This window comes from Notechis scutatus, chromosome 2, assembly GCF_049901735.1.
Source record: "Notechis scutatus isolate UNSWTSFEM ecotype Mainland chromosome 2, rNotScu1.2, whole genome shotgun sequence".
Classification (NCBI taxonomy): domain Eukaryota; kingdom Metazoa; phylum Chordata; class Lepidosauria; order Squamata; family Elapidae; genus Notechis; species Notechis scutatus.
Genome location: NC_142010.1, coordinates 229,191,460 through 229,211,282, shown reverse-complemented (window position 1 = coordinate 229,211,282; position 19,823 = coordinate 229,191,460). Strand labels below are relative to the sequence as shown.

Sequence of the window (19,823 nt, the reverse complement as noted above, 5' to 3'; positions counted from 1 at the left end):
GCCTCAAAAGGTAATTGCAAAGTAAGTTGGATGTTCCCAAAGTGCTGTATCAAAGCACATTAATAGAAAGTTATGTGGAAGGGAAAAGTGGAAGAAGAAGGTGCACAAGCAGCAGGGATGAATGCAGCCTGGAGAGGATTGTCAGGAAAAGGCCATTCAAAAGTGTTGGGGACTTTCACAAGGAGTGGACTGAGGCTGCAGTCAGTGCATCAAGAGCCACCACACACAGACGGATCCTGGACATGGGCTTCAAATGTCGTATTCCTCTTATCAAGCAGCTCCTGAACAACAAACAATGTCAGAAGCGTCTTACCTGGGCTAAAGAAAAACAGAACTGGTCTGTTGCTCAGTGATCCAAAGTCCTCTTTTCTGATGAGAGCAACTTTTGCATCTCATTTGGAAACCAAGGACTCAGAGTCTGGAGGAAGAATGGAGAGGCACACACTGCAAGATGCTTGAAGTCCAGGGTGAAGTTTCCACAGTCTGTCTTGATTTGGGGAGCCATGTCATCTGTTAGTGTTGGTCCACTGTGCTTCATTAAGTCCAGGGTCAATGCAGCCGTCTACCAGAGATTTTGGAGCACTTCATGCTTCCTTCCGCAGATGAGCTTTATGGGGATGCTGACTTCATTTTCCAGCAGGACTTGGTACCTGCCCACACTTCCAAAAGCACCAAAGCCTGATTCAGTGACCGTGGGATTACTGTGCTTGATTGGCCAGCAAACTCGCCTGACCTGAACCCCATAGAGAATCTATGGGGCATTGCCAAGAAAAAGATGAGAGACATGAGACTGAACAATGCAGAAGAGCTGAAGGCCTCTATTGAAGCATCCTGGTCTTCCATAACACCTCAGCAGTGCCACAGGCTGATAGCTTCCATGCCACGCCGCATTGAGGCAGTAATTGCTGCAAAAGGGGCCCAAACCAAGTACTGAGTACATATGCATGTTTATACTTTTCAGAGGTCCGATATTGTTCTATGTACAACCCTTGTTTTATTGATTGCATGTAATATTCTAATTTTCTGAGATTGTGGATTTGGGGTTTTCATGAGCTGTAAGCCATCATCATCACAATTATGACAAATCACGGCTTGAACTATCTTGCTTTGCATGTAATGAGTCTATTTCATATATTGGTTCCACCTTTTAAGTTGCATTACTGAAATAAATGAACTTTTGCACAATATTCTAATTTTTCAAGTTTCACCTGTACATCATGAGAGTGAAGTAGAAATTAAAATACCACCAAGGCAATTAGCACCAGTACAATTCCAGATACACAGATGGGATTGGACTCAAGCAGAAAAAAACTCTGGATAGGAAGACCAGAAAAATAATGACAGTGAATCATGCTCTTTATCTATGCAGCAACAATGATAGACTCTGCTTACCAAGGAGCATAGATGGGAATGGAATGTTGCAAGTACATCAGACAGATGAAGAAAGAGGCATTGGAAGAATATTTGAAGCACAGAGAAGATGAAGCTAGTACATCTGCCTCCAGAAGTTGTGAATGCTCCAACACTGCAAGTTTTAAAGAAGAAATTGTACAACCATTTATCTGAAATTTTATAGGGTTTCCTGCCTGAGGAAGGGGTTGGAATAGAAGACCTCCAAGATTCCGTCCAACTTCTATTCTATTCTATTCAGTTCTGTTCTGTTCCACTCCATTCCTATTTTTGTCCTTCATTCAACTCTGTTCTATGTGTGTGAATCTTACATCAAATAAAATTCAAATTCTACTTTCATCAAACCATAATGTGCTACATCTTCAATTCAGTTTTAACAAGGAAGGGAAAAGAAGCAGAGTATTGCTTCTGGTTTCTTCCTATCCTTTAATAGCTATGCTCTGGGCCATGTGCATGGAAAGGCAATGGTGCGGGGAGGGGAGGGTGGTGGAGCCGGAATAGGGCAATTTGCCATGGGCAACTCATTACATCAACATTACATGGGCAACTCACTGCAGACAACTTACCACAGGACAATTCACCGTAGGACAATTCAACAAATACAATAGTAATTTAACTTTTGTACAGAATGTAAGTGGAACTATGGCCAATAATAATAAAGTCAATCCAGAAATGCAGGAGTTACAATAATTTTGCTGAAAACATGGTCACCAATTATAAATAACTGAATTAAAATTTTAATACAGTGTTGAATTGTCCCATAGTGAGTTGTCCTGTATCAAGTTGGCCATGGTGAATTGTTCTCGACCCCGAGAGAGCAGGCAGCATCATTGAAAGTCACTATCCAATTGCCTCTTTTCATAGGAACATAGTGGATATTTTTTCTCTCACAAACTGGCTGGATCTGACTTATTATTGAACTCCATCCTTCTTTTGTTATTTTCTTTTGCCACAATAAATTTGGCCCCTTTCTGGTGTTTAAGATAATTTTGCAGCTAAAAAATAGATAGAATCTGGAACCTGTTTAATTTCTTTCCAACGTTCCACATGGGTTGAAAGAATGAAAAGTGGTATTTCCTACTAGGAGACGATTCCCTGGTTATTATGCAGAAGCTTTCACTTTTGAAAAGTAAAGCTTATATATCACAGAACTTAGCAAAATGTGTTTTTGTACCAATTGGCACTTCAGATCAGTATACATTATAATGTTTTCATTTCTCAATTTAATAAATTACTATATCTATTTAATTTATGTAAAATCCTCACCTAGACAATTTAAAACTTTTTAATTGCAATCACTGAAAACACTTTTAAAATGAAGATGAAGCAAAAAAACCAGCACAATTCACTTTAATCAACCATAAGAGTTGGTCAGCTTTGTTTTGCTTTAAAAGTAATTCAGTAAAATTTGAAGAATAAAAGATAAAATATGGAATATTCATTAGGATTTAAACAGTTGCAATTAGCATTTCAGAAAGCTTTTCAAAATTCAAGTATCTTGTGAACCAGACCTCTAGATTACTGAAAATTTACATTGGGGTGTAAACCTTTTGCCTTCCAAATGTTGCAGAACTGGTATACTTTCTACCTCCAGATACCATGCTAACATTGTAATGAGTTAACTGAAGTTCAGTAATATCTAGAAGGCAAAAGATTCCCTTCCAAAGGTAAAATTATGTTCATCTGATGCTATTGCAAAGAAGCTAGAGGGGGAACAATTTGGAAATGTATCAAATGTGCCAGCTGAAATGCTTCTGAATCTTCAGTTACTGGTATGCACCTGAAAAAGACAAAAAAAAAATAGTTTGAATAAATTCTTACACTGATTGGTTTTTTTAATCAATTAATGATTATACAGGATTAACAATGATATATAAATTTTTCTACAAAAATATCTCAGCAGAAGAGTTGTTTTCTGTAATACATTTTAATTCATTATCCATAAGATTTCCCCTCCCAAATAAACATTTCACAGTTTCCATATTTCTTCCTTAAGAACCTTTGGTCACTATTAAAAACATAATTTTCTTGCTCAGTTCCTCTTCATTTTCCACAATGTCATATGCAAAAGAGTAACATTTCCAGAACTTTTAACAATGACAACAGTGTGTATATTTGGAGAGGGGGGGTAGGGCATGTGTGGATGTATTTAAACCCATATACACTGGAAAGGGTGGAAAATAGAAATATGTCTTAACTTTTTCAGTGGTTTTTTTAATCTATACCACTCTTCTTCCCAAAGAATTTATACTCATTTTATAACTGCAATAATGTAAGATGAATTATAGCTACTTAGCAATTTAATTTGTGTCATCTGTAAATTTTATTAATTTATTTTTTTCTAGCCCTATCTCATATGACCACTTCCTATATAAGTGTTCTATGTACATTGAGTCAAAACTAAGATACCCTCTCTCCAGAAAAGTATGTATGTGATTGCAATGTCAATAGAATGTCTTAATTATATTATACAAGGAAATTTATGAATGCATCACTGTTGACAACAGTTGCATTTTATGCACTTTCTACTTAAGTACTCAAGCTCAGGTTGTAATATAAAGAGAAAGATGAACTAAAAAACAAAAATGTAATAAAGTTACATTATTTAGACAAAAATCACTTCTAACAATTGCAGGTTAAAGTTTAGCATTCTATTTTAATACATTTAACTTTAAATATAAAAAACAATTAATATTACCCAATTTTCTAATATGTAGGTCATCTTATTCATTTTGATTTTATAAAAATGTCATTCATTTCTAAAAGATAAAATATATGGCAAATATCTATTTTTTTTTTTCATTTTTACTTTATATCCATACTCACACTTGCTCACTTCTCTACCCTCACTATGCCACCATTCAGAAGCTGGAAAATACATAATTTTTCTGTATTAATAATCATTAAGCCATTCTTGCAATACCTCCTTTTTCTGTTATCTTGCTTTGACAAAGTTGGAATGTTTCTCTTGACACCTGTGATTTTGGACTATGGATGGCTTAGTACTGAAAGGAGATATTGGCTGCATTTGCACACTCAGTGGAGAATACCACAACATGATTCACTTTTTTTAAAAGCTGAGGCATAGCACACAAGCTGATCTTTGACTAGTGTGCTAGGAGCTGCATTCCACAAAGCAGTGGACAGGGTAAGGACAAAACCAATTTTTTTATTTAATTTACTGTAAAAAATTAAATATAACTGAAATTATTATTCTCTAATATATTTAATCATTTTCTGTCATAATTGAAATTTAGGAACAGCTTTTGGAAGTCGATAGGGGCTTCAAACATGTTTTCAGCAGCTACATGTGGGCTTCATGTTGTGTATCTCTTTCCTTAGTCATAATCCGATTTATTTACTTCTGGCATTCGGGCATGGTGTGGAATTGCATATGAAGTTAGCCACTGTGGCTTATTATCTACCTTATGGCTTAACCCATTATGCTATTACAGCCACTTATTCTTATTCAAAAAGCAAGTTGAGGAAATATTACATACCATATCATTATATAAGCTAATCACAGCTTAGAATTGTAAGCTGTTATTGTAATAAATGTCAAAAGTCAAGTCAAACCAAAGCTCTGTTTTTAATATCTATTAAGAATATGTCATATGACAATCGATGTCAAACTCTTGGTACAGACTTTTCTTGGTAAAGTAGCTTTCTACTTTAGGCACCAATGATTTTTTTAAAATTCTGGAATAGACCATTTCAAACTGCAGCTGATATTTAACATTTTTTGAATGCCTTCCCATGGAAATAAAAATTCCTACTATTTACAAAGAGCCCTTTCATGGAAACATTTGAAAAAGAGATTCTGCGCCTGCAGTCTGAGGTGATGTAGTTTGTTTTATCACAGCATTTTGTTTAACAAAATCCATATGCTGTCCAGCTATAATTATTGTAGTTGAGGTGGATTGGGGAAATTTTATGCAGGTTTTGTTAGTATTTTTGTCAAATATGAGACTTATAAAAACTGTCAAAGAAAACATTAGATATTACCTATTAACTCATAGACAACAAAGTTAACTCTAGACTATTTACATAGTCTGTGTTCATATTACACTGAATCAGCCTCTCTCTCTCTGTGTGTGTATGTGTGTGTGTGTGTGTGTGCCATAACTCAATCCCATTATAGTTTATACTGTGCAAACCCAACCATCTAATCACAACACATGGACAGTAAGCCTAACTTATTGGATATCATTACCAGCAAAAGCATTTCTGAATTGGCTTACTTTTTTACTCTGCCTTTTTGGGGAAAAACCTAAACAAACTGCTTTCTTATCTGAATGCCAACCTATTATAATTTGTATTAAAAACAAGATGCTGGATGGGCATTAGACCAGAACTTAGGGACTAATCTTTTAAAAATTTCCAGTAGTTTAAAAGCAGCAATACTGAAATCTTTTTCTGTGGTACTAAAAAGGAAGAAAGCTTATGAGGAATTGAGAATGTATTCTCATGTGAAAACCTTGTGAATCATTTTCTGGCACTACAAACAAGTTCTTGGTCTGTACCATATGCTTAGGGGCACTTTAAAAAAAAAACTTGGAGCATTTGTGCTACTGCATTGCTCTTGATTTCAGTTATTGAAAATTACAATGTCCTCCTGTTGTAAGTTACCTTAGCATAACCTTTCTAAAAGTCTGGAAACAGATTTTCATTTTTTACTCCATCTGTCAGAACATTTATTTTTCCATAAGTTTATTTCTAAAGATTAATCAATTACTTAATGAATCTTCCAAATCCTATGCAATTAGTCACTTTTCTAATTCATCATGAAAGGGCAATAAATTACTTTGATAAAAATTTTCAGCCTAATACAACTACTAATTATATGATAGCTTATTGAATATAATATAATTGCTGGGAGTTGTGAGCATATTGGAATCTCAGAAATCTCATTTATTCTCTCACCTGTGTTTCTTTTTTTTAATGCTAGAGGTGAAAGTTTACATAACTTTAGGTATCAAGCAGAGAATTGGGTATTTCGGGAAAGAACTCTGCCATTTGAAATTACAGAAAGCAGAATACAGAACACTTTGTTTACATCCTTTTATTTGATGGTTTGGTTGCCCAATATAAATTAAAAAACTGGTGTTACAGAATCAACATGAAACTTATTTGCAAATATTCCACAGTGTATTTGCAAGCATACTGTTACTGGTGCTTAGTGCCAATGCCAATTATATTTCTGCTGAAGATTGGAACACTTAAATTATTTTTTACTAACACATTAAGGATTCTGAATTAGACTTCAAAGAGATTGGTGTGGGGGGGACGTTTGGTACTTTAATCTCTCCCGGGGCTCCTGTATTTTAAGAGCGATTGGATTAGTTGGGAGAAAAATGCAACAAATGTATTTTTCTCACCCTCAAGAGAAAGTGGAATCTATTGAATTACTGCCTGAAAGTACTACTAAAAACAAACCATCTCTGCCCAATGACAGCATACGGAGCTATGACAGCAGTTCTGCCTGTTCTTGCAGAAAGCAAACACCTGGGATTCTATACAAAGACAGTGAATCGCCGTATCCCACCGACACACTGTGGAACTATCATCCCGGCGGGTTATGCAAACTCAGTTGCAGGAGCCAGATCATGATTCCGTGTGATGTAAGAATCCATAAAAACGGACCGAGTCACCCATAGTTAAGAAAGCCGCGGGAAGCGGTGAGGAGTCGAGAGCACCAAATCTCCCTATCATAAAAGTCTGCCCTTCCGAAATGCCTTCAGGGGGAGCTGGCGGAATCGCAGCCGCCAAGAACTGTTCCCCCTTAGAAGGTGCTTGGAAACGAAAGCAAGTTGCGATTGTGGCCTAATCCAACTAGGATGGTACAACGCGCGCCAGTATCCCTAAGTAAAGGTCACCTTTTGCTCGGGGAGGCGCCTTAATGAGAATTATTCAAACACTCCACGCGGACAGAACAGCCTGGCCTTGCTCCTCAAAGAATTTCGCTTCCCTTCTAAGGCTCTCTTCTGCTGTCTGTCACGCAGCCCATAATAGTGTGTAAGGCCTTCTGGTCAGTTTGTTAATGCCACCGGAGTCCTAAAGAGAAGCTGAATCACCTGTTCAACAGCAGGTGTAGAGCTCTATCAACTTGCTTTGTGGAGGAAAAGTGTGGGGGGCGGGGTTGAGAGGAAAAACCCAGCGGGAGAGGACGCCTGAAAGGCGGTGAAAAGGGGGCGCCAAATTTAGGAAGATTCTCTTTTCCCGCTCCTCACTCCCGGTGAACGTAAAGTTCAAGCTCTGTATTTCCAAACGTTGTGCTTGTGTGAAAGCAAGAGCGCGCGTACGTATCTCCATAAACCGTAATAAGCCAAGCTCTACCGCCTTTGTTTGGGTTAATTTTGAACTGGCGGGACATTCCCGTGGCCCTGTCATTTAGCCTGATTGGCTGGCGGAACTGCGCGCGCGCGGGTTCTGTGTTACTTGCCTTCGGCTCACCTAAGCAATCAGGCTTTCAGTTCCCGAGGCTTTTGATTGTAGGAGTTGCCTTATTTGCATTGATGAGGAAGAGACAGCTGCTGGAGCGTTCAAGGCTGCACCTGACACAATCAGGGACTTCAAGATTAGCAAAGGGAATCAGAAATCCACCCAGCTCAATGGCAAGCGTAGCCTATATTAGAGTCACTCATGCAAAATGACCCACATTTGCAACCGGCACAATTAGCAAGGCCGAAGTGCATGTTAATTTAGGAGCTGACATTGCCTTGCCTTTCATTTATTAAATATAATTATTATGTGCAGTTTACTAGATGGGGTAAAATATGGATGCCTGCCTCTTTTATCCCTGCAGACATAAGGGTTCCTTTTCCCTACTCAAATTGTGGGAGGTAGGCTATGCTGGTGCCTTCCCAACAAGGGTAATGCAAGAACAGCTTTCCAAAATAAAAATAAAAAAATATCCAGCCTTAGAAAGGACCTTGAAATCATATGCAACCAAAATAAAGCTCTACTCATGATCACATCTTTGTGCTAGAAGTTTTTACATTACTGCTTATGTCTGTTAAATGATATGGCTCAGGCCAAGCTGGCTCTGCCTGTGGTTTACAGTAGAATAATGTGTATTTAAGTTTAGGAGGAGAAAGTACACCTGCTTGGGTTACTCTTCCCTCAACCCCTGTTCTGCCTTGGATATAGGTTCTGAAATGTTCATTTATTGGGGGGAATAGAATTGAAAGGGGAGAGAGATTCTTGTGAAAATTGAATAAGTGCTAATTCCAAGCCAAAGGATGCAGTTGAGAAGCGAAAGCTCCCATTGGAGAACAGGAAATTTAATGAGCTTTTAATGGAATGCATTGCTCAGAGTAGTAAATTATTTGTTAGTTGACGATGCAATCAGCATGCTGATTAAGGTTGCTGTGGGTTCTCTCTCCCCCCCTTCCCCCCACTAAACATTAACTGAATGAAAACGGGTTGTCGCCTTTGTTCTGCTTGGGGGGCTTTTAGGAGGAAAATGGACTTCCAGAACTGAAATTGTCAATAAAGGTGAGTGCACTTCAGGTGTCATTTGAATCTGGTGAGAAGATGCTTCTGATAAATATTTAAAAACATTGGAAATCAACCTAGCATGTTTTGTGAGAAGGCCTAAGAAGGCCCTGCAACCTGTTTTCATTCTACCCTTCTCTGATATAAATGGACTATATCCTGTTCGATGTTCCAATAAGATCAAATACTGGTTTAAACATACAGTAAATGTATTCATGCTGATAGAGTTCCAGTACTGTATTTTTTGAACAAGATGAGTGAAATAATGGCTTTTGAGATTGGAGGCAAGTGAGTTATTAAATAATGTTTAATTTGAGTCAGACTTGCATGGAAAAGGATTTTTAGCTAGAGCTGTCCATAATTGCTACTGTATAGCAAGATTGTTTAATTTTGATTTTGAAAATGTGTTTTTGCATATTCTTCAACAGAAAAAAGCTGCTATTTTGAAAGTCACATATTTGTCTCTTGTAAAATCGGTCAAGTCATTAATGTTTTAAGTAGCCCAAAATCATGCTGGTTCTCTGTAATGTATGCTTAAAACAATCCTTAACATTTTGGCCACCCGACTTGCCTGCTTGGGGGGGGTTTAAGATTTATAGCTGTCAGAAAGAACTCTATTTTTAAAGATGAACTACAGGCATGGGGGTTTGACTGTTATGCCACCTCAAAGTCCTCCTTGTATAAATCCCCATCAGCTGAATCATTCTGTTAAGCTTGTGACAACAATCAGGTACTTTGAAAACACGACAAATAACCATCTTTGTGTTTTAACTCTTCCTATTGATGACCTGAGAGGTTAAATGCTTTTGACTGGCATTTGACTCCTGACCTCATATAAATGTTTTCTTATCAGTTCCTGCTTGTTAACTTGCATTTGGTGCTTGTCCCTGATGGCTTTTAGATAAAGGCGGTTTTATTATATTTCCTATTGGAACTAAACTGTTGCCTTTGTTTTCTTTTGCAGTGTCAACTCAGAATGTAACCTTTTCACCTTTTTTTTGAAAAGGTTTTTATAAACATGTGTGATCTCTGTCTTTCCTTCTCACACACACAATTTACCGTTGTAACCTAAAGCTCTTGAGTGGATGATGATTAATATTAAGTCATTGAAATATATCCATTTGTATTTAGCCCTTATCCTGGCTTGGAAAATGTATTATGGAAAGATTCACCACCAACAAACCCCAGTATACTTTAGAAGAAAGAAATGGGGGAAGGCATATTTCATAATTGTAGGTTTGAGCAAGGATGAGATGAGTTCCTCAGATCAGATATGCAAATATATATTTAACAAAAGAGCCAAGCAGTACTATTAACCCTCTTTTTTTCCTCCCATTTCAAAAAGAGGGAGGTGATGTAATCTTCCTGCTATCTTCTTTTATTCAAGCTCCTTTCCTAAAGCCCTGCTGTTTTACACAGATTTGCAGTTCTATTGCTAGTTTGTCACTATAAACATTAGACAAGAGAAATTGGCTAACAGATTGAGTGATATATATATATATATATATATATATATATATATATATATATATATATATATATATATATATATATATATATATATATATATATATATATATATATATATATATATATATAATCAATCATTGCACCTTTTATTATACACTTATGATAATGTAAAATATATATTTTGTACTGTGCAGAAACATTGCTAGTTTGTCACTATAAACTATAACCTCACTCCCCCTCCTTCCTTTTGATTTACTGGTTGATTTCTTTACATTAATTCAAAATCAGGAACAATTAGAGACAGACCTTGAAAAGGTAGCCATCTTGTGGGTGTTCTTTATTCCTCTGAATCTCACTACCTAATTCTTTTTCTTCATTATGACTTTCCTAAGAACATCTAGTCCGAAAGATACTAGATTCCACTGTCACTTGCCCTTTTATATTCTCTTGCAAGTATTTGCTTCTTCCTATTCCTGTAGAAAATCCTAGTTAGGACAAAAGCTGTAACTGCATGATTATGTGTGTGTGTGTGTGTGTGTGTGTGTGGGATATTACTTACATAAACATGGGATCCCTCAAATCAGAGTGACCCTTTCCCCATGGATGCATTTTCTTTCCAAATAAAGTTTGGGCTGTCTGGTATTCCACCATGCTTATGTTTCCCTAGACAAGAAGTGAAATAAGGAATACATGAATTGCTCAGAATTACCTTTCTTTACACATGTATTTATATGATGCACATAAGTTTAGTAGAACTCCCTCCTTAGCAGATGAAGTGTGAATGTCTCTAGTTTTGCAATTGCTCATGCTGTAGGCTTGGAAATGATTAAAGAGGGAATATCAGCACAACAGCTCTGCAAAATAAATTATCAGTACTATTTATTAAAGATTTCAAGGAAAGACCATTTTTACACATGCTAAAATTGAATGGAGGCTTCAAACTGCATCAACAAATATTATGGAATACATAGAGACATTTTGGGATGAAATTAACAAGAGCATAGTGAAGTTTAGGTATTGATAAGGGTGTATTTGATATATATCTAAATAAATTGGGAAATGGTATTTTATTAGATAAAATATATAATTATACAAAGTGAAGCTATTTTTCTTTATCTGTTAAATAATACTTTTAAAGAGTTGTCCCCCTCCCTTTTTAAAAGGATTCATATAAAAAAAGTCTAAATGATGGTCAAATAGGCTAATTAAAATGTATATTTTTCATATTAAAATAGCTTTATAAATAACTGATTAGATAGGAAACTCCGTATAGTCTGAGGAACATTTAAAAACATGTTTATTGACTGGAAAAGAATTTTCTCCGCTAACAATGAGAAAAGTTGACCAATTGAAATATAGGGAATTATGAATTTTTAGATTTACTCTTTATTAAATCTATTTTCTGCCCATCTTGTTTCAAAGCAACTCCGTATTGTCTGTATGCTCTATTGACATAAGGTTTAGAAATCGGACGTTTGTTTCCCTAGGCATTTTGAACCTTAAAGACATAGCCAAGGGTGAACATAGTTCTATCTTTTATTTCCTCAAAGTTTGGTAGGTCACAATTGTTTAATCATGTCCAAAGGCAGCCTTGTGTTCCCTGCCTCTTTCCCTTATAGTTTGGGTGAAGATACGGAAGATACAGGAAAGAGGGCGACCCTCTCACTCCACCACCACCCCCTTTTGGTCTGTATGCGTTAGTCACTCAGCTCTGGGAAACAAAGCTCTGGGTTTACAGGTGTTTCTTGGCACCCGGGGTGCCTGCGTTCTCATTCATCCACGCTACTTTGCTAATTCCCATGTCAAGCTTTCCTCCAGTTCCTACCTTTGTGTGGAAGGAGATCACACCCAAGCACGGATTAATTCCCTTCTCTGGAAAGATAATTAACTCGTTACCTGTCTCTTTATTTCCCGTTTTCCCGCTCACTTGCCCACTCCCCTTCCCATATTGTTATGTTTTCTACTGGTTTTACTTAATCCTCCATGATGGAGACCAAATAGCTTAAGTAAACTCAATGCAAAATCCGCCCCCCCCCCCATTTCTTCCCCCCCAAAATCCTGACTTAGATGGCAAGGAAGGAAGCCAAAAAAAAAGGAAAGTACTGGGCGCCGCAGGGCAAGAATGATAAAGTGAAAGGGCTGGCTTCGACTTCCCTTTGCTTCAAGGTGGCCTTAACCCAGGTGGGTGCGCCAATCGGGGCTGCGAGGGGAGAGACAATTCAACTCGTTTACACCTTCGCTGGCTCGGGATTTGTTCGATTTTGGGATGAGGGGCTCTCAGTCGCTGGGAGACTCCGGTTGGTTGTTAATGGATTTGGGCCGCTTGCTTCTAATATCACTGAGCGACTACATTTCCTGCAGATTTTGCTAATTTAAGGTTACGGAGGAAAGGCGAAATACGCTAAGCCTGCCCGCATTCCCTCCCGTCCCCAACCGCGCAGCGAACCAGAGCAATCCCAATTTTATTGGGGATCCGTGTCAAGGCCAGGTTTGGGGAGGGTGGCGGGAAGAAAACAGCGGCATTAACGGGGGCCTACAAAGGCCTTCATTCATTCGTTCACAGGGCGATTCGGGACGTTGCCAAAGGGGCCGACTTAGAATTTGCAGGCTGTTCTGGTATTTGGCAAGAGCAAGAATGACAACTTATTGGAAGTTCTCAAGGAATCATTTATATTTCACACTCCACTAGGCAGCTGATTTGAGATCGTCTGTTAGCATAACAAAAGCTCCGAGCCTGTGAACTTCAGAACCCTTTCGACCTCTTAGCTGCGGGCTTGAATAGCCCTCAGCCCTTCCTATAGAGATCGCCCAAAGCTCCCCTCTTCGTGGTTAAATTGTTAATCAGGGTAATTAATATAGTTTTCAATATGCCTCATCTCTTATTGGGGAGAGGCATTCACGGATTTTCTCTCCTTCCTCTTGCCTCTTTTTAAAATTCAAGTGTGAGAGGGGCAGCTGCAGACAGGACCCCCTCCCCACCCTGCCCCCCCCTCCTGGCTGCAATGTTCAAGAGCAGCATCCAGAGTGAAAGTCTACAAAATGCATACACACAGAGCAACAATCCCTTTTTCTTGGACTCTAACATGAACCTGAAATTTCAGACTGGTTACACCACCCCCAACACTTTTTCCTCCTCCCTGTTTTTCCCAGGCAGTCAAAACAAAGCAAAAAGAAGAAGAATTCAGCTATACTGAGGCAACAACCTCAGATATCATTCCTCCTAAACAGTCACAAAATCCACCTTTTTCTTGTTCTTCCATAATCTACCAATTCAAAGGGACAATTGGTAGGTGAGAACAGTTCTGTCCCAAGCATCGGTTATCTTCCTCTTCTCTCTAATTTTAAATGTACTATCCCTCTGAGGGTTTGCCTTTCGCATAGAAAGTGGACAAGTGCAATCCTTTGATTTATCCAGACTTGAATGATCTCAGAGGAAATCAATCTTTTTTCACATGTACCCAGTTTGCATAACAGCAGGCAGATTCTGATATTTCTGCTTTTTAAAATTACAATTTAGACATTCCATTTTCATAAAGCTGATTTGAACTCCTTGTGAAATGGAGATCATTGACGGTACTGAGTTTTTACCCCACCCAGATCCATTGGTAGAATATAGATAAAAGAACAGAACAGCTATTTCCGTTCAGAAATCAGTGTTTAGAAATCACTGGAAAAAAAATTCATCTTCCCCCAAAATTTGGAAAACGTAATGTCTCTGTGTTTTGTGGGAAGGCATTATTTAAATTATTTTTAAAATCAAATAGGCACTTTAATATCAGGCTGTGGGTAAGAACTTGTGAAAAAGAGACTGTGTGTAACTTTTTAAACTCTTAGTAGCAAAGTAAAATACATAACTGTTTAAATGATGCAATTCTTCTAATATTCTAACACATTTTAAAAAGATTATTGCATTCTTTATGTGCTCCTGAAACCCATGAGATGAGGTTATATAGGATCAATTTTCACAAGGCCATATAGGAAGCTCTGTGATTCAGCACAACTTTGAACACTGATGTATATAGTCCAATACTACACAGAATTATATCTCAGTTACTTTCATTAAATACCTTAGATTTTAATATAAAGTGATATTACTATGACTCCATTTATTCTAAGCCATTTTAAACACATTGAATCATTACTGAGTTCAGTGGGTCTAACTCCCAGATTAAGGCAGTCATATTACTTTTCATAGCAGAATAAGCTGCTAATTCATATGAATATCTTACTATTCATAATAATCTGTGAAGGGCTTTGTTTCTGTTTCTTGTGCAAAGAAAGCCCACCAAACAGCCACCTTGCTTTGTATAGTACTCAAATTAATTGGGGTAGGGAGAAGGCCTGACACACTTATTTTCTGTTATGGTTCCCCAGGCAACTGTTTTGGAATACTGTACAGAGTCATAATCTGGCAAACTTTCAGAAGAGGCTCAAGGCCTGCCAAGTTATAGAAATCTACATTTTAATCAGATGTCTTTAAGGCTTTACACATAGAAACACATCTGGTATTCTCAGCTTTAAAACTTTTCATGACTTGTTTTTCTTATTTTTTTATTGTTTAAACAGTGACTAATTTTACATTTGATTTTTTTTTAAAAAAAAAAATAGGCAATGCTATGTTTTATATATAAATATTTCACACAATGGTTTGTTATTTTATTAAGATCTGTAATGCAATATGTCACCTTATTTTACTGGATTTTGAGTGTAGTTTTCTTGTATTATTTGAGCCAGATAGAGTAAGATGGCTTGGTAATTTCCTAAATATTATCCAACATTGTTCTCATTTTATTTCTTTTAGAATCTGAGACCTAATCACTTCAGGGATTACGATGAAGAATTATTTAGGTGCCATAAAAATCAATCAATCAGGATTATTAATTTCCAAATAAATATTCTTTATATCATTGGTATATGATTTCATGCTTAGAACTATGACATACAAATTGTATCTTTACACTACTGCTGTATTTCCATATTTTTAATGGTCCTTTCTATATGCAAACATAGTAATAAAAATATTATGAGAAATATTACTGTTTGAAGCAATTTGATTAATTTAGAATCTCTTGTTTTTAAGTAACGGAATAATCATAATTTAGTACAGTGCTGCTGTTGAAAACATTCTGTTCAATAATCCTAGTCTTATTTTTCCAAATATTGCCTCTTTAACATTTATGTAAGGCTCCATACATGAGTGTAGTTTTTTAAAAAAGGGAATTCAGGAAAGGTGGAAAGCGTAATTTTAACTATGAAATGACATTTACATTTTTGCTATGCTTTCACTTATTATCACATTTTCCTTTTCTTTCATTTTTTCCTCTTCATTAGAATTTATGATCCATGTCCATCATTACACTTTCACATCTCTGAGTTTGTGTTAAATTTTCTTTGGGAGGTTAATAAACATAAAATGTGCATGGGGTGGGGATAGGAATGATGTCCTTTTTAAAAGTATGAGGTTTGAAAAGATCAGTTTTGAATGGTTTATATTTTCTGTAAGTCAATTAAACAATTTAGTTGAATTTTAAATCAATGTGATTTTAAACCCTGAAATTATTCAAGTGCTTAGCCATCCTTTGCTTTTTATCTTTTATTGTTGCTTGTTTTAACTACTGCTTCCATATTGGCATGCACTAAGCTCTCTAAACCATACTCAGCTGTATGGTTTGGTCCTGTTTTCTGTGAAAGGGGATGTATATTTATTGTTTGTGATGGTGTTTGACAGGGGAAATGGATGCAGACACCAGAACAATTATATTACAGTCCCTTTGGGAATGCCAACACCAAATTTAGCCAGACTGATGGGGTACTGTCTAGACAGCCCCTTTTGTTGTATCAGCTGTTCTCCCTGCTTTATTTAATGTATGACATAAAACCTGCATATGAATTCTCAGTGTAGCCATCCTTACAACCATGGTCTGCTTTTATAAATCTTCATTGGCAGCAAGTATAAAAAGACCATCCTGTTCTTACAACATTGCATGGTCTGATATTATACACTTAGCATACAAATAATATGCAAGATAAGACTGGTTCTTTTTCTCCAAGTAATTAAAACGTGATTTGCTAGAATTAGATACCATAGTCATAAGAATGATGAATGAGGAGATCTGGCTGACCATTAAAGTTGCTTAGGTTTTTGATGATTTCTTTTGATGATTTCTTACAGTCAAAATATATATTCAGGTCAAATGTTTCTCTTTTCATTGCTTTACATGAATATCATATACTACATATGTAGAATGAGCATGGAAACATCCATGTGAAGAACTATTCTGAAAGAGTGGACAATGCTAAAATACAAAATGTTTAAGTACACTGCGTAATATGAACTTTTAAAAAATTATGCCATGATATCTTAGTATAGATCTGTAGGCAGGAAATGGAAAGTGGAAGCAGGAGAGTCATGCATACTGGAGAAAAATAAGGAAAGCTCAATTTTATTTTTCTACTTGTCACTTCCTTTTCTTGAGCAGAAACATGATTTTATTTATTTGTGTTTCAAAGAATGACAAATTCATTTATGGCTTTATATGTCATATTGTTTTCTATACTGCAGTGATCCATTTTACCAAGAACTCCAGTTATTCAGGGCAAAGCCAGACTTTTTTTTCCTAAGAGCACATAAAAGAGAGCACATAAAACTAATCATGACTCTAATAATCTGTTCACTTAGAAATATATAAGCTGAGCAGATAAGTTATAGAGCTATAACAAGCAGAACCACTGCTATTTCTCAACCAATGCCAGCTTAGCTATTCCTAGACTTAAGTAGTTTGTATCTGAAGAGACTACTACTGAGGCAGAGGACTAGAATGTTTTTAGTTACCAAGAAATTGATTTTGCCAGTGTCATGGAATAATACCAATCGATGTGGTCTTCACATAGTCTTCAAAAATAGGTTAGGCTGGTAGACAACAATAGGCCAAAAGTTCTCTGGTAGGTTTCATGGATGAGTGTGAAGACTCAAATCCAGAGCCTTTGGCCCATCCATTGCTCCATCTATAGCAGGTCTGTCAGACTTGCAGCCTGCAGGCCAGATGCGTCACAAGTGACCATGTCCATGCCCTTTTTAATGAAGGGGGGGAAAGTAACGATACGTCACTCGCGCCATGACGACACAAATTTGACACCCCTGATCTCCAGCATTACACTAGTTCTTCTTTGACTTTACACTGATAAGAAAGTCAATAGCTATAGTGTAGGATCATCATGCTAGTTAAGATCTCTTTGGAGGAGGAAAGATATCTGAAGTCACATATCTAAAATCAAGAATATCATCCAATGACATCTATTAGGGATTAGTCTAAAAATAGTTCAAACGTGAACAAATATCCATATCCCTCAAGAAGCAGATACAGATAGATTTTCTACTAAGGAATAACAAATTCAAATCCTGGAGAACATCACTCCTTGAAGATCATTTCATTCCCACATTCGTTTACTCATTTGCTAACAATCTTAAGAAAATGAAAAAGTGAAAAAATAAACATCGGTTTTTAAGTTGACAGATCCTGTAGATTGGCATTGAGGTTACAATACCAATTTAATTGAGAATAAAGATTCCTAAATATAAAACAGAATGAAGTTTTGATTTTCTGCATTGTATCTGATCAGTGGGTACACACACATACACATTTGACCTTTGTTTTTTAAAATTATGATTTCCCACCTTCCAGAGGGATTTGGCAATCCCACCATTGCTTCTAGTGGACAGTTAGGATGTTCTTCATTTTGGTGCAATAGAAAATAAAATTCATTTTATTTCACCCATTTTACAGAATACAAAAAAGCATAAGAGCTGGAAGAATAATTCATAGTATAATAAGGTGTATCTGGTCACCTAATCAACAATACACTTCGTGTTTTTTTTTGCAATTTGGAAAAAACAACAGCTCAGATGTGGAAGGAGAGAGGGAAGCAGGCAGGCAGGCAGGAAGAGAGTAAAGAAATGGTGGAGGTAAAAATTTGTTCAGTTCACATTTCAATGTAAATTTTCCAGTTTGCATTGCACAAATATGTACATGAAATAAAAAAGCTACATGTAATGTCTAGATTTTATATTGCATTTTGCAATTAAAAAAAATCATATGAACATGTGTAAAATTTCTGGAAAAAGTGCACAAAAAGCATATAATTAGGAAGAAATGAATATATTTCCGCATCACACACATTTTTATCAAACAGCTTATGAATTTTCATATATCCTTTAAAAGTAAAACTTCATAAAGTGATACATAAATAGGCTGAAATGAGTTTTTCATTTGAAAAAAAAGTTTGCAAAATCAGTTAAAAGCAAAACTTATTTTGCCTGTCCCTAATTGTATATATTTCGTATTATGTAAAATAGAAAGAAAAAAACCCGGATCTGTGACAAAGTTCAGGTTTCCTTTATCTATTGAAGTGAAACTGGGGATTGGTGAAACCTTTAATTTTAGTCCCTGTTCTTTCACATTTGTAGAATGTGAATTCTACAACATAGATATAAAATGTTGCTGTCCACTCTCATTGCTATCAGAGGTTGGCCCCAGTTAATTTTATGTATTTGCTTATCCATTGTCCATTAGCCTTATGGTATGTTACAATCTATAAGCAGTTTGGATCTTATTTTAAGATAAATATCGAAGTGTGGCATTTGTAAAGTTATTTTTCAGTTTTGTCCATATGGAATTTATTTGGATGTATCACTGTTTCTCATTAGCTTTTGTTCCATTACTAGATTATGCTTGAAGTATTCATAGGAAAAAAACATTAATTATTGTGGTCCACAGTACTTTGTTCCCTGACATGGGGTTTGGATGCCATCCCACTGTGGATTTTCACTTACACTTTGAAAACATCTTGATGGAATATGCAGCCACTTGAGAACTGGCCCTGATATCATAAGATACTGTCAAAGCAAGATAAAATGTCACAATTCTTGAGAAAATCAAAAATTCCTACTATGTTTTCATGGGTTTATAACTGGACTGACTTTTAAGCAGTTTTCTGAAAAAAGATCATATTTTCTTTTTACCTATTATAATCAGAATAGATATTTTGATAAAACCAGCTCTGGAATATGATACATAAAAATAAAATAATTTGTATTAATAATGATCCATTTAGCCAATAATAACAAACAATGGCATTTTTTTTTCTAGGTGGCTGACTTTCTATCCCTGCCTGGAGATACAAAAGGATTGACCTTATGGCATTTATACACAAGCTAAGGAGGAGGTGTTTCCTGCAAACTATAGAATCCATCTTTTATTATATGCAGTATTAATTTTCATAAAATAAAAAATATACATCCATATGAAATAATGTTCCATAGATAATATTTTTAGTTGTTCTTGCCATTCCAACTCTTAATCTAGATTTATTATCCCAACCAAATTGGGTTTATTGCTTAATTCTATGAACTTTTTATCCATTTCTTTTGTAAATCAAAAACCCACTTA

General features: G+C 36.2%; 1 long non-coding RNA gene across 1 annotated transcript in view; it reads left to right on the top strand.

Moving 5' to 3' along the window:
• The first annotated feature begins 4,256 nt into the window (after positions 1-4,256).
• The window catches only part of LOC148132541 (uncharacterized), a 105,948-nt gene continuing 90,381 nt past the window's right edge, over positions 4,257-19,823 (top strand). The window contains exon 1 of the long non-coding RNA XR_015748152.1: positions 4,257-4,558. This is a non-coding gene — a long non-coding RNA (uncharacterized LOC148132541). The remainder of the gene's footprint in view (positions 4,559-19,823) is intronic.